The sequence below is a fragment of the Mandrillus leucophaeus genome, unplaced genomic scaffold (assembly GCF_000951045.1).
Source record: "Mandrillus leucophaeus isolate KB7577 unplaced genomic scaffold, Mleu.le_1.0 Scaffold187, whole genome shotgun sequence".
NCBI classification, from domain to species: domain Eukaryota; kingdom Metazoa; phylum Chordata; class Mammalia; order Primates; family Cercopithecidae; genus Mandrillus; species Mandrillus leucophaeus.
Window position 1 is genome coordinate 1502051 of NW_012101887.1, and position 6123 is coordinate 1508173.

Sequence of the window (6123 nt, forward strand, 5' to 3'; positions counted from 1 at the left end):
TCATAACCTCCACATTCCTTAAATGTAGTTTAAAAATGTGTTAAACGGAAATGCTGATATAAGCCTAAATGCAGCTGTACTTGCTGTTTCTGCTCTAACTTCATTCATGGTAGTGGATTTAGTTAAAAGGGCCCAGAACAACCATGCTTAACAGTAAGGAAGCAAAATCCTCTTGGCTTCAATGAGGGTTAGGTGTACGTAAGAGCAAAATGAACATTAGATATTTGCGACAAATACCTTCTGTGGAAATGTACACATTTCATTAATGTCCTCTCTAATGTATAGAAAAATATGCCACATTATGAATAAAGCCCCGTTTGCTTTTTTCCTATATTAAATGCTATTATATGTATCTTGAACATATGGAATATGCAGTAACATTTATGATAGTAATAGCTGACACCAAATAAGAACTGTTAGTGATCCTTGGTGTCTATTTAATCATAATCGAGGACTACCTGGTAAGCATTAAGTGACAATAAAGGGTATTCTTGCTAAAATATTATATGAGTGGGTAATAGAGAAAATGGTCACTTAGACAGAAAAGTCAACAGAAAATAGCAGTAATTATATGTGCCTTGTACATGAGCATACTGTATTACATTCAATGTACCATTGTACAATGTGCTATTACGGGAAAAAACAAAAAACAAAAAAACAAAAAAACCATGGTACCTCTCTTTGGTGATACAGCTGCATTTAGAAGTTTCCCAGAGCACAACATTTAGCTTTTCCAAGTGCTTTTTTGGTAGAATTTCCCCTCCCAGTTAAAAACTGGTTTTCATCACACAACTGCATAATTATTTTTCTACAACTAACTATAATTACTTGTTTTGTGCATCTCTACTAGAGGGATTCAGTGTTTGCTGTTCTACCTCATAAAATGTATCTGTATTAGAGGCATGTGAAAAGGAGTATTGACCTTATATAATATATTGCTATATTGGTAGGGGCACACAGCTCTAATTCTTTGTAAAGGGCACAAAAGTCTATATTGCTTTGAGTTTTCCTTTTTGAATGCTATGTGAGTTTTCTGACTAAAGCATAAAATTGAAGGTATCTGAAGACAAGAAACTTCACAACATGGAAATTACTTAGTACACAAAGAGACTTCCTCTCATATAGAGATACAATGGGTAACTGAATAAAAAAGGCTGTTGGAGGGATTTGTTGATAGTGGCATCATAGAAAACTCTGGAATCATTGATTGTGAGATTTGTCAAGCCAGAAAATCAGACACTGATTTTAAATCATTCGAGAATATGTAATCATTTTATGTCATTCACAAAGCTCTCCACAAATAAAAATAAAATTAAGCCCCTCCTGCCACAGTCTTCTTTTATCTACAACAGTTGTTCTCTTTCTGTCTTTTCCTTCCAACTCCTATTTGTCTATCTTACTTTTTTCTTTGAAATTCTCTTTAATCCTTGCTTTCCGATGTCCCTCCTTAGCCTTACTCACCAGTGACGCTGATAAAAATAAATAGTCTATTTAAAACAGATGAGTCAAAGCCAAAAAATAAATGACTGGTGTGTACCTTACTATTATTTTTAAAGTAAAACTACACCTGTGGCATTGTCTTAAATTTTTTTTATAATTTTAAAAACAAACTACAAAGAAAATGGAGGAGAGCTGAAGTACTGTTTAATGTCTCTGAATTTATTTGTAAATATACATAATGTTAAATGCAGTGAAGCCCTAGTGAGACTACTTTTGTGCTTACTGATCCCAGGGTGCAGAAAGAATTAGCTTATCCAGGAAAACTCAAAGTCATAATTAGTCTTGTGAGTTATAATAATCGGGTCTCATCCTGCATTTCTTTCTCATGTGGTACTCCCAGTGGGAGTTCTGCATGAAAAAGGACTACGGGATTGGGCATTAATAATGTTATACCTGTGAAATATGAGCATTTTCCTACAGTGCCAATCAGTAAAATTAGAAATCTGCCCCATCTTGGTCTTACTTCCTTCAGTTAAAAAAATAACATCAATATATATTTTTCCAATTCCAATAAAAACCTCTTAGTTTTAAAAATGTCTCTTGAAATTAGAAAATAAAAATGAGTTTATCCCCTAACTAAATATATCTTTTGCTCTTAGCTTAGTTATAAGTATTACTGTAATTAATTTTTGTTTAAAATCGTTAGTAACACCTAAGTTTTACATGGTTTCCTCAAACAAACAAACAAAAAAATAAGTAAGAAAAGAATCAATGAAACTCAGTGGAAACCTATCTTTATTCCCAAGGATCTCAGATAAACTTGCAATACTTTTTCCTAATTTGGCTATTCAGGTCTCTCAAACACTGTTGACTGACTAAGCTGACCAATCCAGCCTCAATTAAAGGGGAGAAAAAGTGCAATAGCTTGCAAACCCTAAGATGTTGACATTTTGTGAAACAGAAATATTCCTTCGAAGAATTACATTATGAGGAACTGCCAACTAGGATTAGAAAAATAGGCTAAATGGAATAGTAGTTGTACACCCATCTAAAGTTCAACACTGCACAGCTTAATAACTCTAAAAATTTAGACAATAGTCCATCGACAAGTGAATAGATAAACAAATCATGGTATAGTCCAACAATGAAATATTACCCAGCAATGTAAAATAATAAACCACGAATACATTTTACAACATGGAAGAATCAACATAATTATTCTGAGTGGAAAATGCTAGACAAAAATGAGTACAAATCATTTACATAATATTCTAGGAAATTCAAACTAACGTATAGGGACAAAAGCGCATCAGCAGTTATCGTTGGGGAGGGTCAGGAGGCAGGAATTACAAAGAGGCATGAGGAAACTTTGGGAGGAGTGATGGATGTGTTCATTATCTTGATTGTGGTAATGGCTTCACAGGTGTACACATAGAGATACATTTAAATTATATGGTTAAATATGAGCAGTTTGTTACATATCAATTTTACCTCAGTAAAGCTGTTAAGGCCCAGCATGGTGGCTCACATCTATAATCTCAGAACTTTGGGAAGCCGAGGTGGGAGAATTGCTTAAGAGCCAGAGTTTGGGACCAGCCTGGGCAACAGAGCAAGACCCCATCTCTGAAAAAAAAAAGAAAAGAAAAAAAAGAAAAAGCCAAGCATGATGACAGGTGCCTGTAGTCCTAGCTACTTAGGAGGCTAAGGCAGGAGGATCCCCTTGATTCCAGGAGTCGAAGGTTACAATGAGCCACATTTGTGTCACTGCACTCCAGCCTGGGTGACAGAGCGAGACTTTGTTTCTAAAATAAGTAAATAAAGCTGTTAAGTATAAATGGACCAACTAAAATGGATATAGCAACCAATCAGAATGGATGCCAGCCAGTAACCAAAAATTTCAAACCGTAAGTTTCAGAGTTATCTGGGACCATGAATAGTTGAATGTAAAGAATTTGGGGATTCAGACTGCCCTCTTCAACCCCTAGTTGATGTTTATGAACTCTGTTTTAACTTAAAAGCTTTTTCCATTTTTTCCTGCTAAAAAAGGATACAGTCTTGAATGCGGTGAGCATCACGTTTTAGATTCTTTCTCTAGCAGTGCTACAAACTGTGTGACTTAGGGCAGGTGACTAATGTCTGAATATGACCAGACAATCGTTCAAGGCAGAGGTAAATTGAAAGATACTTTTTTCTAGAGAAAATAGAATCTCTCCATCAAGCATTTTGACTTTACAGTTTGTGTTTTTTTTCTACAACATCTCCAAAGATTTTTCTCTTCCCTCTCTTTACCACCACATGTGTGACAAAAACGGAGTGGGGGTGTTCACTGGAGGATGTTGTTAGTCAAACAGAAATTCCCTGAATATATTTGCCTATGGTGGATATCACTATGTAAGCTGATAAATTTCAGTTTGTTTAAGCCAAAAATTTATTAAAATCCACAATAAGGTGCAAAAACATCGTATGGAGACTATCCTGAAATGAAGCACTAATAACTGATTTACCTAATAAAGTGTCTTGTTTGGTACAGAGCACATAACTGAGATAACTCCAGGTTGTTATTTTTATTGTTCTATTTCTTACTTACAACTAAGTTTTTAGGTGCATAACTTGAACTAGATCAGTCCCCATCTTAAGAGAGAAGAAAATAATTTGTAAGAACCTCAGGGACTAAGCTAAAAGTCAATAAACATATGGGAAAAAAGACTGGACGCAAATTGAATACATGTGCAAATTGACATTTTACCAAAAGAACATAGTTAGAACTTTAGGTTTATTAAGCATATGTCAGTAGAATTGAAACCAAAATCTATTTAGCAAGTGGAATGTATTTGTGAATGCAGAAATACATATATTTTACATTACCTGAAAAGCACATTTTTCCATATTATTACTTAAACTTATCCTGATTTTAGAGATGTAATATTTTAAATGTGTTGATGAAAACATTTTTATTTAGAGAATTAGGTGTATTTTTGTTTTGTAAAATGTTTGTCTTTTTGCCTGGGTCAATCCTCATACCTCATAATTAGATTTCTGCATATAAGATTTGCAATGAGAAAAATGTATCATTGACCTTGGACATGAACTTCTAACTGGTCTTATGTTGATGTGTTGATCTCCTGCATGTTAAACCTTTATACAATAGGTATGGTTATAATCTTTGTTCTGAATGTTATATCAAAGGGGAAAAAAATGAGAAAGATTCAATTTATTTTCCTTTTCCTTTGTACTTTGCTCATGTCTTCTGTTTCCCTTTTTAGTGTGTTCTTTCCTCTCACCTTCCTCCACTCCTGTCACTTCATTTTTTAGCTAATGATTTTTTTTCTTCTATTAATGTTGGTCAATGACCCAGACATTGTCTTCATTCTGAAGTGAAATTGATTTAGGCAAGTCCTCTAAACTATTCCTTGACTATGCTTAGAATTAAAGAGCTCTTCAGATACATGAACTATTCCTTTTTGTTCAGTATCTGTGATATTGTTTTCTTTTGTTTAATCTCTTTGCTCAGGATTTTAACTAGGACCAGTTCAGTGACGAAGGAATTCAAAAGACTTTTAAGAGATTCCACCACTGCCACCCCACCTGATTTCTGATGTTCCATATAATCCAATGAAACAAATACGCCTCCTTTCCCTTCAGACTATGCGAGAAGGGATCCAAAACCAAGCAGTTTGGAAGTCAGTACACAGAGAATTTGCCCTGTGCTTGGCTTCCTAGAACTAGGGACTCTTGCTAGAAAAACTCAAAGGGGCCTTTTGGTGTTGAGACGAAGATCTCTGTCCAAGCTGATTTCTTTTCTCGGTGGAATCAACTCTTGCTGTTCAGCTGTGACTTCCTGTTTCTGAGATGCTCAGCTCAATTAACTTCTCATCCCTCCCTGGCTCCTAATCTGAGGGGAGATATAAATCAGCATCATATTTATTACATGTTATGGCCACATTCTAGATGTCTATGTTTCTTATTAGTATATATTGACAAAAATCTGCCCTACCTATCTCACTGGATTCTCTTTTGGATCCAATGTGATAATTTATGTGAAATCTTTCTGCAAACTGTAAAGTATGATAAAAATATAAGGTGGTTTTACTGGAAACAACTGAAGACTAGGAGCTGATGTGACATGGCAATATCAACCAGGTACATATTGGTTGATTCAGACCCTTCATACTTTTGTTAATAGATCGTGACATCACCTTGTACCTTGTTTGTGCAAATACACCTTTTTTTTTTTTTTTTTTAGTTCACAGAGAATCAGATCATTAGGTAGCAACAATGAGTTGCTCCTTGTGGCATTTTACCATGTTAATATATAGGTGGTGTATAATTGTCAGCACTGAACCATTTGAATGTAGAGAATATTATAATTTTAAAAATCTTGTCTTCTCAGAAGAAATGTGAAAAAAAAAATCTATGGTAAAGGCATTTAGATGATATCTTTAACAAGTTTTATCCTCTATTACATTTCCACACACCCACTCTCCCCAAAACCTAGACTTTCTGGCTAGGTACAATTGCCCTTACCTGTAAAGTCCAGCAATCTGGGAGCCGAGGTGGAAGGATTGCTTGAGGATAGGGATCGGAGACCATCCTGGGCAACAGAGAGATACCCTGTCTCTGCAAAAAAATTAAAAAATTAATTGGCCGGGTGCAGTGGCTCACGCCTGTAATTCCAGCACTTTG

General features: G+C 35.0%; 2 long non-coding RNA genes across 2 annotated transcripts in view; one reads left to right on the forward strand and one right to left on the reverse strand.

Annotated features, from left to right (window-relative positions):
- Positions 1-4376: 4376 nt before the first annotated feature.
- LOC105538206 overlaps positions 4377-6123 on the reverse strand; it is a 30565-nt gene continuing 28818 nt past the window's right edge. Inside the window, exon 6 of the long non-coding RNA XR_001005856.1 lies at positions 4377-5332. This is a non-coding gene — a long non-coding RNA (uncharacterized LOC105538206). The remainder of the gene's footprint in view (positions 5333-6123) is intronic.
- LOC105538205 overlaps positions 5459-6123 on the forward strand; it is a 27067-nt gene continuing 26402 nt past the window's right edge. The window contains exon 1 of the long non-coding RNA XR_001005855.1: positions 5459-5580. This is a non-coding gene — a long non-coding RNA (uncharacterized LOC105538205). The remainder of the gene's footprint in view (positions 5581-6123) is intronic.